Genomic DNA, 22468 nt, shown 5'->3' with positions numbered 1-22468 from the left:
AAAGAAGTAAAAGGAATTCAGATAGGAAAAGAAGAAGTGAAACTCTCGCTATTTGCAGGAGGAAACCAGATCTGAAAGAGACACGTGCGCCCCAATGTTCATTGCAGCACTGTTTATAATAGCCAGGACATGGAAGCAACCTAGATGCCCATCAACAGACGAATGGATAAGGAAGCTGTGGTACATATACACCATGGAATATTACTCAGCCATTAAAAAGAATTCATTTGAATCAGTTCTAATGAGATGGATGAAATTGGAGCCCATCATACAGAGTGAATTAAGCCAGAAAGATAAAGACCAATACAGTATACTAACACATATATGTGGAATTTAAAAAGATGGTAATGATAACTCTATATGCAAAACAGAAAAAGAGACACAGATGTACAGAACAGAATTTTGGACTCTGTGGGAGAAGGCAAGGGTGGGATATTTCAAGAGAACAGCATCGAGACATGTATATTATCTAGGGTGAAACAGATTACCAGCCCAGGCTGGATGCATGAGACAAGTGCTCGGGCCTGGTGCACTGGGAAGACCCAGAGGAATTGGGTGGAGAGGGAGGTGGGAGGGGGGATCGGAATGGGGAATACATGTAAATCCATGGCTGATTCATGTCAATGTATGACAAAACCCACTACAATATTGTAAAGTAATTAGCCCCCAACTAATAAAACAATGGAAAAAAAAAGAAAAAGGACTTGCATTCAAAACATGCAAAGAACCTTTAAAATTCAACAATAAGAAGACAAACAGCTGAATTATAACATGGGGAAAATATATGAATAGAAACCTCATCATGGAAAGCATATACATGGCAAATAAGCATATAAAGAGATGTTCCTCATCATAGGTCATTAAAACAATGAGATGCCACCACACACCTATTAGAATGGTTCAAATCCAAAACACTGACAGCATCAATTGCTGGTAGGAATGCAAAATGGTACAGCTGTTTTGGAATACAGACTTACAGTTCTAAACATAGTCTACATACTAAACAGAGGCTCACCATACAATCCAGCAACCACACTCCTTGTTATTATAATGAGTTGATCACCTAATCTATGACAAAGGAGGCAAGAATATACAATGGAGAAAAGACAGCCTCTTCAATAAGTGGTGCTGGGAAAACTGGACAGCTACCATGTAAAAGAATGAAATTAGAACACTCCCTAACACCATACACAAAAATAAACTCAAAATGGATTAAAGACCTAAATGTAAGGCCAGACACTATAAAACTCTTAGAGGAAAACATATCAACACTCTGACATAAATCACAGCAGGATCTTTTTTGATCCACCTCCTAGAGTAATGAAAATAAAAACAAAAATTAACAAATGGGACCTAATTAAACTTAAAAGCTTTTGCACAGCAAAGGAAACCATAAACAAAAGGAAAAGACAACCCTCAGAATGGGAGAAAATATTTGCAAATGAAGCAACTGACAAGGGATTAATCTCCAAAATATATAAGCAGCTCATGCAGCTCAATATCAGAAAAACAAACAACCCAATCAAAAAATGGGCAGAAGACCTAAACAGACATTTCTCCAAAGAAGACATACAGATGGCCAATAAACACATGAAAAGATGCTCAACATCACTAATTATTAAAGAAATGCAAATCAAAATTACAATTAGGTGTCACTTCACATCCATCATTAAAAAATCTACAAACAATAAATGTTGGAGAAGGTGTGGAGAAAAGGGAACCCTTTTGCACTGTTGGTGGGAATGTAAATTGATACAGCCACTATGGAGAATGGTATGGAGGTTCCTGGAAAACTAGGAATAAAAATACCATATGACCCAGCAATCTCACTACTAGGCACATACCCATAAAAATCTGTAATTCAAAAAGACACATGCACCATGCACCCCAATGTTCATTGTAGCACTATTTGCAATAGCCAGGACATGGAGGCAACCTAGATGTCCATCAACAGATGAATGGATAGGGAAGATGTGGTACATATATACAATGGAATATTTCTCAGCCATAGGAATGAAACTGGATCATTTTATAGAGACATGGATGGACCTAGAGACTGTCATACAGAGTGAAGTAAGTCAGAAAAAGAAAAACAAATATCATATATTAATGCATATATGTAGAATCTAGAAAAATGGTATAGATGATCTTATTTGCAAAACAGAAATAGAGATAGAGACATAAAAAACAAATATATGGACACCAAGGTGGGAAAGGGGAGGTAGGAGGAATTGGGAGACTCAAAGTGACATACATACACTATTGATACTGTGTATGAAATAGATAACTAGTGAGAACCTACTACATGGCACAGGGAACTCTACTCAGTGCTCTTCAGTGATCCAAATGGGAAGGAAATCTAAAAAAGAGGGAATATATGTATACATACAACTGATTCACTTTTCTGTACAGTAGAAACTAACACAATTTTGTAAAGCAACTATACTCCAATAAGAATTAATTTAAAAATAAAATGAGTTCAAAAGTTGTTGTTGTTGTGTCCGACTCTTTGCAACCCCATGGACTGCAGCACGCCAGGCCTCCCTGTCCCTCACCATCTCCTGGAGTTTGCCCAAGTTCATGTTCATTGCATCGGTGATGCCATCCAGCCATCTCATCCTCTGATGCCCTCTTCTCCTTCTGCCCCTCAATCTTTCCCAGCATCAGGGACTTTTCCAATGAGTTGTCTGTTCACATCAGATGACCAAAATACTGGAGCTTCAGCTTCAGCATCAGTCCTTCCAGTGAATATTCAGGGTTGATCTCCCTTAAGATTGACTGGTTTGATCTCCTTGCTGTCCAAGGGACTTTCAGGAGTCTTCTCCAGCACCACAGTTTGAAGGCATCAATTTTTGGCATTCTGCCTTCTTTACAGTCCAGCTCTCACAACTGTACATGACCACTGGGAAGACCATAGCCTTGACTATACAGACCTTTGTCAGCAGAGTAATGTCTCTGCTTTTCAACACACTGTCTAGGTTTGTCATCACTTTCCTGCCAAGAAGCAATCGTCTTCTGATTTCATGGCTGCAGTCACCATCTGCAGTGATTTTGGAGTCCAAGAAGAGGAAATCTGTCACTCTTCCACCTTTTCTCTTCTATTTGCATGCAGTAATGGGGCCAGATGCCATGATCTTAGGTTTTTTTAATATTTAGTCTTAAGCCAGCTCTTTCACTCTCCTCCTTCACCCTCATCAAGAGGCTCTTTAGTTCCTCTTCACTTTCTGCCATTAGAGTGGTATCATCCACATATCTGAGGTTGTTGATGTTTCTCCCACCTATCTTGATTCCAGCTTGTAACTCATCCAGCCCAGCATTTCTCATGATGTGCTCAGCATACAGGTTAAACAAACAGGGTGACAGCAGACAGCCCTGTCATACTCCTTTCTTGATCTTGAACCAATCAGTTGTTCCATACAGGGTTCTAACTGTTGCTTCTTGACCTGCATACAGGTTTCTCAGGACAGGTAAGATGGTCTGGTATTCCCATCTCTCTAAGAGCTTTCCACAGTTTGTCATGATCCACACAGTCAAAGGCTTTAGTGTAGTTGATGAAACAGATAGATGTTTTTCTGAAATTCCCTTGCTTTCTCTATAATCCAGTGAATGTTGGCAATTTGATCTCTAGTTCCTCTTCCTTTTCTAAATCCAGCTTGGATATCTGGAAGTTTTTGGTTCACATAATGCACAAGCCTAGCATGCATGATTTTAAGTTGAATAGTTATGTCCACACAAAAACAAGCACGTGACTTTTTATAGCAGCTTTATTCCTTCCTAATTGCCAAAATATGGAAGCCACCAAGATGTCCTTTAATATGTAAATGGGATAAACAAATTAGTACATGTATACAATATGATATTATTTAGCAATGAAACTAAATGAGCTATCAAGCCATGAAAAGACATGGAGGAAATTTAAATGCATATTAATAAGTAAAGTGAAAGAAAGTGAAAGTGAAAGTCACTCAGTCATGTCTGACTCTGCAACCCCATGGACTGTAGTCCATGGAATTCTCCAGGCCAGAATACTGGAGTGGGTAGCCTTTCCCTTCTCCAGGGGATCTTCCCAACCCAGGGATTGAACCCAGGTCTCTCATATTACAGGCAGATTCTTTACCAGCTGAGCCACAAGGGAAGCCAGTCTGAAAAGGCTACATACTCTATGATTCCATTCATATGACATTCTGGAAAAGGCAAAACTATAGAGACAGTAAAAAGATTAGCAATTGCTACCAGTTTAGAAGGAGGGGAGTGGGGAATGAATACATGGAGGATAGGGGACTTTTAGGACAGTGAAGCGCTTCTGCATGACACTGTAATGGTAGATACATGGCACTATGTATTTGTCAAAATAGCCATGTAATATACAGCTGAAAGAGCGAACTTCCTATAAACTACGGACTTTCATTAATAATGATGTGTCAATATTGGTTCATCGGCTGTTAACAAGTATGCCACAATAATATAAGCTATTAATAATAGTTATTATTAGGAGAGGAAGGAAGGATAGTATATGGAAAGTCTGTACTTCCTCCTGTTTTTCTCTAAACCCAAAACTGCTCTTAAAAAAAGAAAGTTTATTAAAACAAACAAACAAAAAAGGCTTTTTGTGTACAGTGAGCTCTGAGCCAGGGCAAATAATGATGAGTCATATGTGTGGGTGTTTCCAAGAACTTTCAGATAGGTCAAATTGTAACATTTCTCTGGGAATGGGACTTTTTGAGGACCTCAAACCCAACCTGCCCCCTCCAATAGCTTCTAGGCTACAAATTTTCACAATTACTGGTATTATCAGGTTGTTGTTTTTCAAAGCTACTGTGGAGGCAATGAGACAGGGATTAGAATAGAATAAGTTAAAATGCCACACAGCTCACTATTCTCATGGGGGTTCAGTCATTTTTCTTGAATAATTGATTTTTGGATTGTTGCAAGCCTTTGGCTAATTCTAGAATTCTAAAAAAGTTGAGTTTTTAGAGGGGAGTCGTGCCACAAGATCTTAGTTCCCCAACCAGGGATGGAATCCTAGTATCCCTCAGCAGTGAAAGTGTGGAGTCCTAACCACTGGACAGCCAGGGAATTCCCCCAAAATTGACTTTTAATAATTTTTTTGCCAATGTTCTTATTGATTTTATTGAGTGGATTTCTGGAAGTCCTTGCTGAACCATTGCTGAAGTGCTCTTCTATTAACCCTATTTCACTGTGATTTTCCCCATAGATCCAAATCTTCTCTACTCATTTATTTGTTCAACAGGTACAAAATTCCCCAGATAGTCCATTTCTAATCATTCTATGAAGCTTTAAAAAGACTTAGAAACCAGAGTGTTTATATACTTTTATGCCTTTCTGCATATCTACACATATACCCCACCCTTCACATACATACATTTAAATCTGTCCATCCATCTATTCACTTATCCATCCATATATTCCATATGCAATCTCATCTGCAACTATAGTTCATTGCTAGAATTCATTTGAAAGTAGAGTTAATGTGGAGGAAGATGATGTCCCTACACAGGGAAATTGAATGCTTTTATCTCTTTCTCATCTTTGTAGATTTTAATGCTTTTATGTTCAGCAAGCTTAAACCTAGTGCTAGACCTTAAACCCAGTACTTTAACCTTGCCCTGGGACTGCCAACAGAAAAATATCAGAGAAAGCAAGGTGGGAGGGGGCTTGGGTCAGAGAGGCAGAAGCAAAGGGATTTCCACACAGCAGAAATGTGTCAAATACTTGTACAATGTCTATTAAGTAGGAGGAGCAATCTCAAGTGGGTGAGGAGGGATGGGCTGCAGATCATAAGGAAGCTTAGTGTAACTGTACCATTTCTCACAGAAATGACAAAACCCCAGCTAAAATCTGCCAGGATTCTTTTCTGGCACTACATGCATATTATACCTTACTGGAATCCTAATATATTTTGCTACTACTTCTGCTGCTGGCAACTCAACTGATAAGTCTGATAGAACTTCATGGTACTAAGGCTTGGGAGGTGAGCAGCCGATTGAGTCTACTTTTTCCTTTTTTTTTCAGACCCTTACTCACCCAACTGAAGATAATGTTTTTGAAGCTGAAAGTGAAGCTGTGGCAAAACCCTTAAATGGCATGTGTCTCCCAATCATCTCCAGGTGGCTAGGATGACTGCATTCTATAGACTCTTTCATGGCAAACATGTTAGGATTGCTTGTACTAGACCATAGCATGTTAAATCAATTACTGCAAGCAAGAGCTAAATGTCCACGACAGATGAATGGATAAAGAAGATGTGGTACATATACACAATGGAATACTACTCAGCCATAAAAAAGAATGAAATAATGCCATTTGCAGCAACATGGATGCAACTAGAGATTATCATACTAAGTGAAGTAAGTCAGAAAGAGAAAGACAAATACCATATGATATCACTTATATGTGGAATCTAAAAACAAAACCAACCAACCAACTACACAGCTTAAGCTCATAGACACAGAGAAAGATTGGTGATTGCTGGGTGGCAAGGGGAGAGGCACAAAACAAATGAACAGGAGGGTCAAAATCATAGTAACTGAAGAAAAGTTACATGGCTCAAATAGCCTGGAGTTAAAACTCCCCTCCGAGTCCTCCCCACCATTCTATGCAAAACAAAGAACTCTCTCACCCACAGGAAAAAAAAAAAAACAACGGACTTTAAGGTTGATTATGCCCAGCTCCCAGCCGGTCCAGCCTCTGGCCGATCTCCAGAATTCCTTGCCCCAGCCATTTAAGAGATAACTACTCCGAACAACCTTGGAGAAGAACAGGCCCCTTAAGACAGTAGTTTTCCACATATATGCCTATATACACTTGCTCTTTTCTTGGGTTAGTGCAGCAGCTCACTGATCTGACTGCTGCCCCTTCTTGCCTCATTAAAGGTGATCTGTTCCTGTAAAGTGCTGGTCTCATTCTTTTTCCAAACCTCGCCTTCTCTAACTCCCTTACCCTACAGGGACTATAGTTAATAATACTGTATTGCATATTTGAAAGTTGCTAAGAGAGTAGATCTTAAAAGTCCTCAATATAAAAGAAAATTGTACCTATGTATGCTAATGAGTGTTAAAGACATTGTGGTCAGTATTTGCAATGTAGACAAATATTGAATCGTGTTGTATACCTGAAACTAATACAGTGTTATATGTCAATTATACTTCAATAAAAAAATAAATTTTAAATTGTGAAAAAGTCAACCCATTTTAGATATTAATCATATCTACAAAATACCTTTACAATATTTAGAGTAGTGTTTGAAAAACAACTGGGCACCATAGTGTAACCAAATTAACACAGAAAATTAACCATTATGGGGTGTTTAGGGGAGTGGGCATCTTTGGGACAGCATTGGTTTGATCCTCAAAGACAAAATCTGCTCTCCCCTCATCAAATTGCTTATCAAGGTTGAAACCTCCAGACTCAGTCACTCAGCCATATTTAAAACACAGCACCTGTTATATTGGACCATGCTCTCTCTGTCCCTGGAAAGGCAAATACTGAGGTTAGAAGAAAAGAGAGAGTTCAGAGCCCTGCCTCCAAATGGTCTTTAAAAAGAAGAGATTTCCTACCTTTGTCATATATCTGTCATCCAATAGTTTCTTCATCTATAGAATGAAGATAACAATTCTGTTTACCTCTTAGAGGTTTCGGAAAGATGAAATTGAATTAAAGTGCTTAAACCAATACCTTGCACATTAATAATCACTATGTAAACCAGCTATTATTATTATTATTGGCTTGTGGCTATTATTATTATTTGCAGAGGCAGCATCTGCCTCGTAGTGGCTTGCTTGGGCTTCCCTGGTGGCTCAGAGGGTAAAGAACCCACCTGCAATGTGGGAGACCTGGGTTCAATCCCTGGGTTGGGAAGATCCCCTGGAGAAGGGAATGGCTACTCACTCCAGTATTCTTGCCTGGAGAATCCCAGGGACAGAGGAGCCTGGTGGGCTACAGTCCATGGGGTCTCAAAGAGTCAGACACGACTGAGCAATTAAGCCCAGCGCAGCCCAGGTACAGCCCTCTGTAATGTGTGAAGTCAGCAAATGCAGGACCTCTTCTGATACTGGCCTGTTCTTAAGCTCCAGTGACAGCACCAATAGGAAGCTTAGAGGGCTTTATCCTCTGTCCTTCACATCACTGTAAGCTACCCCCAATAAATATATCACAAGAGTAAAAAAAGTATGATTCCACATCAAAACAGAACAAGCAAGTCCTCTAGCCTGTGCCCACCTCTTATGTTCTTTTCACCCATTATCAACCTCTTACAGAGAAATTCTTGAGACTCCAAAGTTGGCTACACAATAGCTCTATATTACCCACATAAACCGACCCTCTTTTCTCTTTCCCTCTCTTAATCAAAACCCTATGAAGGAAGAAATTCATCATCCTCAAGAAACTGAAGCCCAAAGAGTTAAAGGGACTTTCCCAAAACCATGCAGTTACTAGTCAGTAGAGCAGGGATTTGAACACAGATATGTGGGACTCAAGCCTGGCTTTGTCCACACTACCACACTAATGCATCCCAAGATAACCATGGTTTCAAATGGTTTAACTCCTAGCTTAAACAGAGTATGCATTCCAAACCAGGAGTCATGTAGATGCAAAAAGCATGAATCTAAAGGAAGGAATTTTAAAATTAAATTGTAATTTCTTTGGGCTATGGAAAGAAACATGATGAAGATAGACTTTTTAAATAGACAAAAAAGGATGCCTTCCAGAATTAACCAGTTACCTTTATCCTTGTTATAAATAATTTTAGCATATGTTCTTGGTAATGTCATACAGCAATCAATTTATACAACTGGAATGTTTAGGCAGTATGGCAAGACAGTAGGGGAGAGATCTGGAGGCAGGAGGTCTTTTAGAGATGCTACCAAAGCATACCTTTGCATAAAGGCTAGACCTTAGACTTAAGGTGGCCATCTTCTGGACAAGTCAGTTCAGGTGGAGGCAGAAGATTAAGGAAGTCTCCTTGTGGCTCTTAGTTTGGGAGAGGAATGACAGCAGAGACTGCTGGAGAGTCCAGTGTTAAGATCGGAGCCCTGTAATGTTCTCTCTTTCTAGGCATGCACTCTGCCAGGCTGCAGAGAACTTGAAAGAACTTTGAATTACTTTGGGACTTGCCATATCTTACCTAAGCTGTCAGTGTGGAAAATCACAAAGTAATTACGAGTGCTTTCACTGTCCGTTTAAATTAGACAATAAATAGGATGAATCACTGAATCCGTACTTTCCAAGCTCACTGTAACATACTGAGAAAGGTAATTACTGAGTGAAAAGCCAAGAGCTACCCAAGCCAATGTAGCCTCAAGGAATATGTGTGAAAGGGAGGAGATTTAGAACACATACACCTGTATATTATTGGCATTTTACATATCATGAAACATAGCAAGATATTCTAAATTTGCAAACAAACAGCTACAAAAAAGTCCCTCATAGCTACTCTCTTCCACCCCACCCCGAAGACAGCTGCTGGGAAGCTTTTGCCAATTATTGAAAGTCCCACAAAGAACTTACCTATTCTTCCCATTTGCCTGACCAACAGCACCACCAAATCAACAGCATGAAACAACTGAATCTCCTTTGGCAATGAAAAGACACAGTCACATGCAAACACAAACACCAGTTTAGTGGGTGGGAGAACTTACACTTCTGAAGCAAGGACCTGGAGAGACACCCCACCATGCGTGACAGAGGACAGGTAGGATATGATGGCAGTCTTCAAGCAAACACCATTTTTATAACACTGCCCCTGCACTCCCCTGCTCCCCCCCCCACTGGCTCAGAAATTTAAAATCATTCCCAGTGTCCACTGCATCAAGTCCAAGTTCTGAAATTCCCTGATTTTAGAAATGAAGTGTTTCATAATCAATTTCATCCCTACTTCCCAGCATATAAAATTCTTTACAGGACTCACTGTCTTCCTATGGAGAGGAAACTTAACACTTTGGAATTTCCACTTGTGATTTTAACTATATATAAGTGCAATGTCAATGTTCAAGTTCAGGTTAAAGTTTGCAATTTTGCTAAAGCATAGATCTGAACTAGGCTTGCTGTGGAAGTTGGTATGCAACATCCTGACCCTTAGGTAGTCATGGCACCTAATATGCCCTCTAGCATACATATTGTGATATAGCACTACTGTTCTTCCTAAGAGTCAGTGACATAGGAGTACCATCCCTGTTTTACAAATGAGGCAATTGATGAAATTAAATATGATATATTCATTCAACAAACAGTAATAGAGTGTCTGTTCTGGAAATTAGGGATAGAGCAGCAAACAAAAGAACAGTTCTGAAGCTTATATTGTTGAGTGGTAAGCATGAAAATAAATAAAGCATAAAGAAGGCTGAGCACCGAAGAAATTGTGGTACTGGAGAAGACTCTTGAGAGTCCCTTGTAAAGGAGATCAAACCAGTCAGTCCTAAAGGAAATCAATCCTGAATATTCATTGGAAGGACTGTTGCTGAAGCTCCAATACTTTGGCCACCTGATGCAAAGAGCCAACTCACTGGAAAAGACCCTGATGCTGGGAAAGATTGAAGGCAAAAGGAGAAGAGGGCAGCAGAGGATGAGATGGTTAGATAGCATCACTGACTCAATGGACATGAATTTGAGCAAACTCTGGGAGATAGTGGAGCGACAGAGGAGCCTGGTGTGCTGCAGTCAGGCAGTTGCAAAGAGTCGGACACAACTTAGCAACTGAACAACAACAGTAACAAAACATAAAAATAATCAAGTAATCTAACAAACAATATGATCACAGTGAAGAAATGCTTTATGAAAAGACATCTAGTCTTAAACAAAAGGATGAGAAAATGACAAGATGAACAAAGACAAGATTATAATTCCAGCACAAAACAAAGTAGATGCCAGGCAAATGGCTGAATGCAGACTCTCACACCACTTCATGCAAAAGCCCCCAGTGCAATGAAGCGGTTCTTGATGTGATGTTGTTGAAGTGAATGAAACAGAATATTAAGCCCTACAAAACAGAGCGTTTACCATCGGGTGGTGAGGGAGGTGGGAGGGGGGACTGGGATGGGGAATACATGTAAATCCATGGCTAATTCATTTCAATGTATAACAAAAACTACTGTAATGATGTAAAGTAATTAGCCTCCAACTAATAAAAAAATAATAATAAAATAAAAAAATAAAAATATATAAATGAAAAAAAATGTATGCTTAAAAGTAAAATACAAACGATGTTCATTCAACTGATCAAATTTTTAGAATCTACTATGTGTAAAGTGTTACTCTATACCTGGAGGATACAGAAGTGAACAAGAAAGATTTAAGTGAATTTCTGCCCTCTAAGAGCTGAAATTTGTATGGAAAAAGGAAAATAAAATAGTCTACAAATACACAAATTAGATTATTTTACATATGAATATTTTATTGAATGCATATAATTAACTAAAGGTCAACATTTTGTAGTTCCTTGTTTCTTATGAGTTAAAATTTATGTACAATAATGTGCACACATTTTGTACTTTTTCTTTAAATTAGGGAATAACAATTTGGTAGGTGAAGGGGAAAAACAATGGCAGAAGAAAAGAGCAAAAAATAATGATTTTTTTCCTTTATACAAAAAGTATAGATACCATATATTCATATAAACACTTGTATGACAGTCTCTAGGTCCATCCATGTCTCTGCAAATGGCACTGTTTTGTTCCTTTTTATGGCTGAGTAATATTCCATTGTATATATGTACCACATCTTCTTTATCCATTCATCTGTTGATGGACATCTAGGTTGCTTCCATGTCCTGGCTATTGTAAATAGTGCTGCAATGAACATTGGGGTACATGTGTCTTTTTGAATTATGGTTTTCTCAGGGTATATGCCCAGGAGTGGGACTGCTGAATTATATAGTAGTTCTATTTTTATTGTTTTAAGAATGAATACCAGAAGTAGAATTACTCTCTTAGCAGTGAGTTTACCTTTTTAAATTGTTTTTTCCCCTTTAGTTTTAACACAGCCTGAAACACAGAAGTGGGCACAATGGCATAGACATAAAACTCCAGAAGTCCTCTAGTACTGTCTTGAGGATCAGGAAAGGTAATTCCTACTGCTTAGAGGGAGTACAGAACTCTCTCCCCTTTTTAATCTTCCCACTAACAGTGTACAGGTTTTTAAACAAAAGAGTGATGTAGTCTTATTGATGGTTTTAAGGATCATTCCAATAGGTGTGTAGAGAATGGTATGTAAGAAGGGCTAGAGTGAAAGCAGAGAGAGTAGTGAAGAATCTAGTGCAGGAGTTCTGGTTCTAGGTAAGATGGACTGAGCATGCTTCACCCTGTCTGTTGCATTGAAAACAAGTATAAAACCAGGACAGAATACACTGCAGCAATTTAAGTTCTCTGTAAACAGCAGCAAGAAAAAGAAACAAAAAAATACCAAAAGTAGAATCACCCTGTTAGCAGCGAGTTTACTCTTTTTTTTAACGCTTTCCCCCCTTCTGTATCCCCTAGTCTTAACGCAGCCTAAAACACAGAAGTGGGCACAATGGCATAGACAAAGAGCTCCAGAAGTCCTCTAGTACTGTCTCGAGGGTCAGGAAAGGTAATTCCTAGTGCTCAGAGGGATAAGAGAACTCCCTCCCCTTTTTAATCTTTCCACTAACAATGCACAAGTGTTCCCTTTTCTCCACATCCTTGCCAACACTTATTTCTTGTCTTTTTGATAATAGCCATTCTGACAGGTGTGAGGTGATATCTCATTGTGGTTTTGATTTGCATTTCTCTGATGATTAGTGATGTTGAGCATCTTTTTATGTGCCTGTTGGCCATCTGTATGTCTTCTTTGGAAAAATCTTTATTCAGATCCTGTGCTCACTTTTTAATTGGATTGAGGGTTTTTGTTTGTTTTTTGCCATTGAGTTGTATGAGTTCTTTATATATATTGGATATTAACACTTTGTCAGATATTAATATATGATTTGCAGATATTTTCTCCCATTTAGTTGGTTGTCTTAATTTTGTTGATGATTTCCTTTGCTGTGGATAAACTTTTCTTTTGGATGCAATCTAGCTTGTTTATTTTTGCTTCGGTTGCCTTTTCTTATGCTGCTGCTGCTGCTAAGTCACTTCAGTCGTGTCCGATTCTGTGTGACCCCATAGACGGCAGCCCACCAGGCTCCTCTGTCCATGGGATTTTCTAGGCAAAAGTACTGGGCCTTTTCTTATAGTCATATCCAAAAAACAAATAATCACCAAGACTGATGTCAAGGAGCTTACTACATATATTTTCTTCTAGGAGTTTTGTGGTTTCACATCTTACATTCAAATCTAAAGACTTGTTTGAGTTAATTTTTGTGTGTGATATAAAATAGGGGAATAGTTCCATTCTTTTGCATGTGGTTGTCCAGTTTTCCCAACACCATTTATTGAAAAGACTGTCCTTTCCCCACTGTATATTCTTGGCTCCTCTTTCCCCACTGTATATTCTTGGATCCTTTGTCATAAATTAGTTGACTGTATATGCAAGGGCTTATTTCTGAGTCCTCTGTTCTGTTCAGTTGATCTATGTGTTTATTTTTATGCTGATACCATACTGTTTTGATTACTGTAGCTTGTAATAAAGTTAGAAATCAGGGAGCAAGATGTCTAAACCTTTTCTTCTTACTCAAGTAAATATCAGTTAACTTAAAATAAAATAAATTACCCTTAAAAATTACCCTTAATAGTGTGCTGATCTAAGCCCTACAAGCAAAAACTGAAGTTTCCCAGGAAAGGAGGAATTCTGCCTAAGAGGTAACATAGAAATCCTGCCTGAGTTTTTAGCCTATTAGCCTACATATTTTGAAATTGCCAGCCCGCATAATCACATGAGCCAATTCCTTAAAATAAATCTCTTTATTTATACATTTCCTATTGATCTTGTTTCTCTGGAGAACCCTGACTGATACATACTCCACGGTCTGCTGTCTTTGACTGTAACCACTTATTGCAGTCAAAAAACAAAAATGAACATGCTATACCTTCACCTCTTCCTCACCCCAACCTGCTTAGTATCTCTGCAAGCTATTGAGCCTCCTGGGACCCTAAGTTCCTTTTAGTACCTCAGATGAACATATTGACCCTTACCTTGCTTATTGTGTTCATAATATTTAATAAATGGTATGGCATGTGCTCTGACCAACCAGAAAGTACACTGCCCAAAAACCAACTAGTCAGCCATATTGATTAAAAAACAGCCCTAGCTTATGGTGAAGCTCCATTGTATGAGGGAGCTTATTAAAAAGTCATAGTCTTATTCCAAATCAGCAGCTCTCAGTGGCTTGGAGGAATCTGTGTTTTTAACAAGTTCTCTAGGGATTATGATTATCAAGCAAGCTTAGGAACTGCAGAAATAATGTCTAGGATCTAGTATATATGGTAGACTTTTGTATTTTAAACATCACTTGTTCCCATCAAAACCCTTTGGAAAAGGGTATGAGTAATGAGTTATTCTATCTCTGGAAGAACAAAAACAAACATCTAACTGATGACTTATTCAGAGAAAATATGCAAGGATTTCAGATCATACTATAATATGCAAACATTTTATTCATGGGAACCCTGGTCTATAGGAATGTTGAATTTTCCCATAATGAGAAGAAATAGAGTGTCACATGATTTTGACCAGTGGCCTGTGATGCTTCAATCTTGAAATTCAGGAACGTGGGGTTCAGTCTGACTCCAAGAAACTAGTTACATGACTGTATGCAGGACATAAAACATCTCTGAACTTCCAGTTTTCATTTATACAATGGAGACAATATTTGCCCAGTTTCTTTCATAGGATGATGTGATAATCAAATGGGATCGGGAAAAAAAGAGCACTTAGAAATTAAATTCTATGTCTAACTTCTTCATTGTATAGATGAAGAACATGAGGACCCAAGAGAAGGATATGTCTCATGGTTTCTAAGCCACTCAGTTGGAATTAGGATGGCACTCCTATGAGTAGAATTATGATGTCATAATGCTACCATAGAAAATGTGACTTTGAAGTCAGTCAAACCTGAAGTCAGTCCCTACTCTTGCATTTACCCTTTGACCTTAGACAAATTATTTCACATCCACATGCCTCAACTTCTTCATTAGTAAATGTGTGGGAAAATAGTACCTATCTCATAGGATTGTGTTGAACAGTAAATGGATGTAAAAGATGTGGTAGATGGTAATTGCTCAGTAATGTCAGTGCTTTTTTTTTGTTCATCCAGTGCTCATTCTCTAATCTTACTGTCACATCATGAGTTTCCAGATCTCATGAAATCCCTGTATTTGCTTGTGACAGACAACATGGCAAGTGTTAGAGTGGGATGGTAGCATGGGAGTGGGGAAGTACCTTTTTTTCTGTAGATTTGTCACTGTTTTCCTACAGAATGGGCCTGAGGTGAGGTTTCCAAGTATGTTCTAAGGGCCTCTTCTTCATAAAAAATCTGTAATCTACAGAAACTGTCAGCACAAAAAATTTGGAACAACAATATTTATGGTTCTTGTTATTTGCACTGGATCCATTCTCATCTTTTCCAAAGATGGCTTTCAAAGCACATATTCTAGACGTGCTCTCAGACTGCTCTTAAGTTTAAACTCTCATATTAAATAGAGAAATAATTGTTCCCTCCTCTAATTTTATCTTTTCAAGATACGAATACTTTGCCCAAACTAGGGTGCTAAATATGGGCCACAGTGTCATAGGTTAAGGATCTAAGTACTGCCTCCAGAATCATATGTTCAACTTAGCGACAGAACAATTCTCACAATATTGAATCCTTACTATGTTCCAGGCACCATTCTAATAGTTTTGAAAGTATTAACTCATTTGATCCTCAGACACTCCGTAACGAAATAGACACTATTATTTTCTCCATTTTATAGATGAATAACCGAAGAACAAAAAGGTGAAGAGACATATTCAGAATGGCAGAACTAGTCAATGGTAGAACCAGGTAACCCTGGTTTCTCTGATTTCATTGGCCTTACAGGATGATAGCAATAATAACAAGTATGAGTTATTATATGCTTGCAGATATTATACCTCCTAATCATCACAACAGCCTTAGGAGGCATTTGACAAAGGAGGAAATTAAGGTGCAACAAGGTAGGGTAACTTTCCCATGGTAATGTAGCCAAGTAACAAGCACAACAATGATTGAAGCCAGGCAGTCTAAGGTCAGAGCCTTATAACAGTCTAGATAACTGCCATTTCACTGCCCTATCAAGAGCCTAAGCAATAACCACAATGGACTTTCACTCTTCGGTAAAGATAATGGTACTGCTTTCCTTTGGTCTAATGCAAAAATACATAGGTGTTGAAACCACACCTAATTCCAAATTCTAGTTAAATCACTTGCTGTGTAACCATGGGCAAGTAACTTAACCTTTCTGAGCCTCTGTAAAATGGAGATGAAAATAATACCCAATCATCTAGTAGATGATAACATACATAAGAAGCCTAGCATAGTTTCTGGCAAACAAATAGAAGCTCCCAAATTGTAGGCAGTTACTCCTTCCCTGTTCTTTTTTCCTTCTGTTGGCATTTCATGCGTGATTTTCTCCTTGAAAATGGAGAGTTTGTTTCATGCTGCAGTGCCCTTGTTACTGCCTGACACTGTTCTCTTCCTTTTGAGAAAAAAGATTTTACCTCTTTGGAAATTCAGTTTGAGGTAGACATTCCAGTCTTCCGATATGAAATATCCTCCTACTCAATCTTAATACGGTATTGAAATGTGGCTCCTTCAAAACCTTACAAAAACTTAAGTTGAATAGTCTAACAAAGTAACTTGGCTTTCTCTTTCCTCTCCAACAGGTTATCAAGCTGTTGCTTCCTGCATGCAGCAGAGCTGGAGTCAGTCTGTAAGGCTTTCCTCTTTTCCTATGATCCTCTATTTCAACTTTGGCACCCTGCAGGGGAGTCAAACTCATTGGCACTTAAGTATTTGCACTTTATATCCAGATAGAAAGATGTCAACTGCCTGGGGCGAGGAGCCCTTGGTGGGGATGGCACTAGTGTTGTCTCTATTTAGGCATGAAAATTCTCCAGAGCCCCTCTGGTGAGTCCAAGGGCATCTGGTGGTGCTTCAGATAAACTGCCTAGACAGGAACAGAGATACGGCAGGAGAGGGAAAAAGTAAGCTTTGCACTTTATAACTACTCTTTTTCTTTTAATTGATCCATTTTTACTTTACCCTGGTATGTAAATTTATTCACATTTAGCTCATTATCTTTGGAGTATGCGCCTTAGCTAATGTTTACCTACTCTTACCTTCCTTTTGAAGGAAAAGGTCAGCTTTCATTCCAATCCCATAGAAAGGCAATCCCAAAGAATGCTCAAACTACCACACAATTGCACCCATTTCACATGCTAGGAAAATAGTGCTCAAAATTTTCCAACCTAGATTTTCAAGAATTTTCAAGAATACATGAACTGTGAACTTCCAAGCTGGTTTTAGAAAAGGCAGAGGAATCAGAGATCAAACTGCCAACATCCGCTGGATCATCAAAGAAGCAAGAGAGTTCCAGAAAACATCTATTTCTGCTTTATTGACTATGCCAAAGCCGTTGACTGTGTGGATCACAATAAACTGTGGAAAATTCTGAAAGAGAGGGGAATACCAGAACACCTGACACATCTCCTAAGAAATTTGTATGCAGGTCAGGAAGCAACAGTTAGAACTGGACATGGAACAACAGACTGGTTCCAGATCAGGAAAGAAGTACGTCAAGGCTGTATATTGTCACCCTGCTTATTTAACTTATATGCAGAGTACATCATGAGAAATGCTGGGCTGGAAGAAGCACAAGCTGGAATCAAGATTGCCGGGAGAAATATCAATAACCTCAGATATGCAGATGACACCACCGTTATGGCAGAAAGTGAAGAGGAACTAAAAAGCCTCTTGATGAAAGTGAAAGAGGAGAGTGAAAAAGTTGGCTTAAAGCTCAACATTCAGAAAACTAAGATCATGGCATCTGGTCCCATCACTTCATGGCAAATAGATGGGGAAACAGTGGAAACAGTGTCAGACTTTATTTTCTTGGGCTCCAAAATTGCTGCAGATGGTGACTGCAGCCATGAAATTAAAAGATGCTTGCTCCTTGGAAGGAAAGCTATGACCAACCTAGACAACATATTAAAAAGCAGAGACATTACTTTGCCAACAAAGGTCTGTCTAGTCAAGGCTATGGTTTTTCCAGTAGTCATGTATGGATGTGAGAGTTGGACTATAAAGAAAGTTGAGTGCCAAAGAATTGATGCTTTTGAACTGTGGTGTTGGAGAAGACTCTTGAGAGTCCCTTAGACTGCAAGGAGATCCAACCAGTCCATCCTAAAGGAGATCAGTTCTGAGTGTTCATTGGAAGGACTGATGTTGAAGCTGAAACTCCAATACTTTGGCCACCTGATTCGAAGAGCTGACTCATTGGAAAAGACCCTGATGCTGGGAAAGATTGAAGGCAGGAAGAGAAGGGGACAACAGAGGATGAGATGGTTGGATGGCATCACCAACTCAATGGACATGAGTTTGGGTGGACTCTGGGAGTTGGTGATGGACAGGGAGGCCTGGCGTGCTGTGGTTCATGGGGTCGCAAAGAGTCAGACACGACTGAGTGACTGAACTGAGCTGAATTCCTTTTGCATGCTGTAGTTTCCTAAATCACATTTATTAACTTTTATTTTGCCATAATCTTATTTGCTTTCAACCATCTTTATCTTCGTAACTAATATTTGTCTATTTATAAGACACCCCTTGTATGGCTGTGCAGAGAAAAATACCCTTCATGTTCTTAGCCAAGGGAGTCAGTTACCTTTTACTTTTGATTGCCAGACATTAGCAGTAGGAAGCCCTTCTCCCTCCTACACCAAACCCTTGACCCTACAACACTGAATTTGAACAATCACATAACTCCATAAGCCATAATTCCCATCCCAAAATAACAGAAGAAGGAATTGGATGAGTATTCCTCTCCAAGGAGAGACTCTCAATGGAACAGCCCATTTTTCTGAATTATCAGATAATCATTGTAAAAAACTTGGGAAGTACATAAAAGCAGATGTCACCTTAACTAGCAGGTAAGTGACCTTGAACTATCCCAATAAGATTCCATGGGAGTACACTTTGCAAGGGACCCATAATTATACTGTCACTTTATTGATTGATTGATTAATTGATTGATCCTGTACATCTCCTCACATACAGAGTACTTAAGGGGTGAATTCAATTTGTGTGGAATTTCCACAACATCCACCCTTACCCCTTTGCCCCAAGAGATATGAATAAGTTGACTAGGGCCAGGGTTGGAAATCTCTGCAGTGGTATTTATAGAATGGAGGTAACTGTTATTAAGTACAAACACTCTATACCTTTAAGAGCTATAATAATAATAAAAGAAAAAACAGCTTACCAGTTGGCTAAAATTAGGCATCTTTTTCATCTTCCAACCAGAAACCTTAGCTTCTCATAAGTTATACAGTTAAACAAACAATAGCCACAGAGCCAGACAACCCTAAAGCAAAGGACATCCAGGACTCTACAGGCTCCTTAGAATACGTATCCCAGTATCTAGAGTCTCCTTAGAAATGTGGAAAGATGGGATCCCACCTGCCTTATAAAACACTTAGATGCTGAGCAACTGTTCTGAACACAGTTTTATGTATATATATATATATATATATTCATTTAATTTTCACAGGACTTCCATGATGGTTCAGTGGTTAAGAATCTGCCTGTCAATGCAGGAGACATGGGTTCAGTCCCTGGCCTAGGAAGATTCCACATGCCAAGGAGGCAACTAAACCCGTGCACCACACTACTGAGCCCACACACCTAGAGCCCAAGCTGCACAATGAGAAGCCACCACAATGAGAAGCCTACACACTGCAACTAGAGAATAGCCCCCACTCACCTCAATTAGAGACAGCCCTGGTGCAGCAGAAAGACCCAGTGCAGTCAAAAATAAATAAATAACCAAAAAATTATTTATTTTTTAAAAAATATTAATTTTCACAGTAAAACCTCCAAGGAGATAGTAATAATTTTATCCCTATTTTGTAGATGAGGAAACTGAGATAAAGAAACATTAAGTAACTCACCTAGGGTCACACTGCCACTAAAGTAACAGTACCAAGATTTGAACAAAAGCATCTCTGATTTTATAAACAATGCTCTTAATCTTCTATGGGCTACAGTGCTTTGTTTTTCCTAGGCCATTATCTTAGATGTACCAAATTTTTTTTTGAAAAAATGGCAGTGTAAAGAGTGGGTTAGTAAAGTCAATCTCAGTTAATGTCAGAGGAATGCTCTCTGCACTGACTAGAATATATTAATAATTAAAACTAATTTCTCTTGATTTTGACCTGGGGCCTCAAAAATACAGGCACTCTCTGTCTTAATATTTACATTTTCCAGCTAGGGTGCATGAAGCTGGTTTAGGTGTCTATTCTCAGTTTAACAGTCTCATGCAGTCAATGCAGCCAAAGCCTGACATACAGTTAGGCATGACACTCCAAAGGTTCTTGCCATTCTCGATGGGGATTGAGAAGAATGTTTCCTTTGAGGACAGCTATGGGATTTCAAGAAGAAAACACCTGGCTAGAGACATCAGAAAGTATAACCTAGTCTTGATAGCTTCCTACTAAGAGGGTGTGGGGGATGCCTGCTTATATCTGCAATGTAAGAACTGGTGTTCATTTATTCAATCAATCATTCATTTATTGAATGCCTATTATGTGGAGGCACTAGAGATATAGGGAAAAAGACAGACAAAACTTGCTATCGAGGACTTGTTCACAATGTTCAGCATTTCTTTGAGGACTGCTCTCCTTAGATTTGAGGTCTTTGGTCACTGACAGTGATCCCTTCTCTCAAAATATGACACTAAAAATTGCCTGAGTCTCCGCACATGTAAAACAAAGGTGAGACTGAGTACTCCAGGGAAACTGACTGACCCAGAGATTAGTTTGCAGAAAGTTTATTGAGATGCTCTCAGAATTGACTGCTGTCAGGGGGAGAAAAGAAGTAGCATTAGGCAGAAACAGATGCCAAACTACGATAAAGCCTCAACAAAGACTCCAGGTGATCCCACAGGAATTCTGGAATTGGGATGGCCCTCCTGAAATGGAGCCAGCCATCAGGATTTTTTTTTAACCTCCATATAAAGCAATGAATACATACATCTTTGGGAATGCAGCTTTGGGCAAGACAGCTTTCTTCAGTTCAGTTCAGTTCAGTCACTCAGTCGCGTCCAACTCTTTGTGACCCCATGAACCGCAGCACGCCAGGCCTCCCTGTCCATCACCAACTCCCGGAGTTCACCCAAACCCATGTCCATTGAGTTGGTGATGCCATCCAACCATCTCATCCTCTGTCATCCCCTTCTCCTCCTGCCCTCAATCTTTCTCAGCATCAGGGTCTTTTCCAATGAGTCAGCTCTTCACATCAGGTGGCCAAAGTATTGGAGTTTCAGCTTCAACATCAGTCCCTCCAATGAACACCCAGGACTGATCTCCTTTAGGATGGACTGGTTGGATCTCCTTGCAGTCCAAGGGACTCTCAAGAGTCTTCTCCAACACCACAGTTCAAAAGCATCAATTCTTCGGTGCTCAGCTTTCTTTATAGTCCAACTCTCACATCCATACATGACCACTGGAACAAACCATAGCCTTGACTAGATGGACCTTTGTTGACAAAGTAATGTCTCTGCTTTTTAATATGCTGTCTAGGTTGGTCATAGCTTTCCTTCCAAGGAGTAAGCATCTTTTAATTTCATGGCTACAATCACCATCTGCAGTGATTTTGGAGCCCAAGAAAATAAAGTCAGCCACTGTTTCCACTGTTTCCCCATCTATTTGCCATGAAGTGATGGGACCAGATGCCATGATCTTAGTTTTCTGAATGTTGAGCTTTAAGCCAACTTTTTCACTCTCCTCTTTCAGTTTCATCAAGAGGCTCTTTAGTTCTTCTTCACTTTCTACCATAAGGGTGGTGTCATCTGCATATCTGAGGTTATTGATATTTCTCCCGGCAATCTTGATTCCTGCTTGTGCTTCATCCAGCCCAGCATTTCTCATGATGTACTCTGCATATAAGTTAAATAAGCAGGGTGACAATATACAGCCTTGACGTATTCCTTTTCCTATTTGGAACCAGTCTGTTGTTCCATGTCCAGTTCTAACTGTTGCTTCCTGACCTGCATACAGATTTCTCAAGAGGCAGGTCAGGTGTTCTGGTATTCCCATCTCTTTCAGAATTTTCCACAGTTTATTGTGATCCACACAGTCAAAGGCTTTGGCATAGTCAATAAAACAGAAGTAGATGTTTTCTGGAACTCTCTTGCTTTTTGATGATCCAGCAGATGTTGGCAGTTTGATCTCTGATTCCTCTGCCTTTTCTAAAACCAGCTTGAACATCTGGAAGTTCACAATTCACGTATTGCTGAAGCCTGGCTTGGAGAATTTTGAGCATTAC

The sequence above is a fragment of the Odocoileus virginianus genome, unplaced genomic scaffold, assembly GCF_023699985.2.
Source record: "Odocoileus virginianus isolate 20LAN1187 ecotype Illinois unplaced genomic scaffold, Ovbor_1.2 Unplaced_Contig_18, whole genome shotgun sequence".
In the NCBI taxonomy this organism is placed as follows: Eukaryota; Metazoa; Chordata; class Mammalia; order Artiodactyla; family Cervidae; genus Odocoileus; species Odocoileus virginianus.
The sequence above is the reverse complement of the archived record's forward strand: the minus strand, read 5'-3'. Positions refer to the sequence as shown.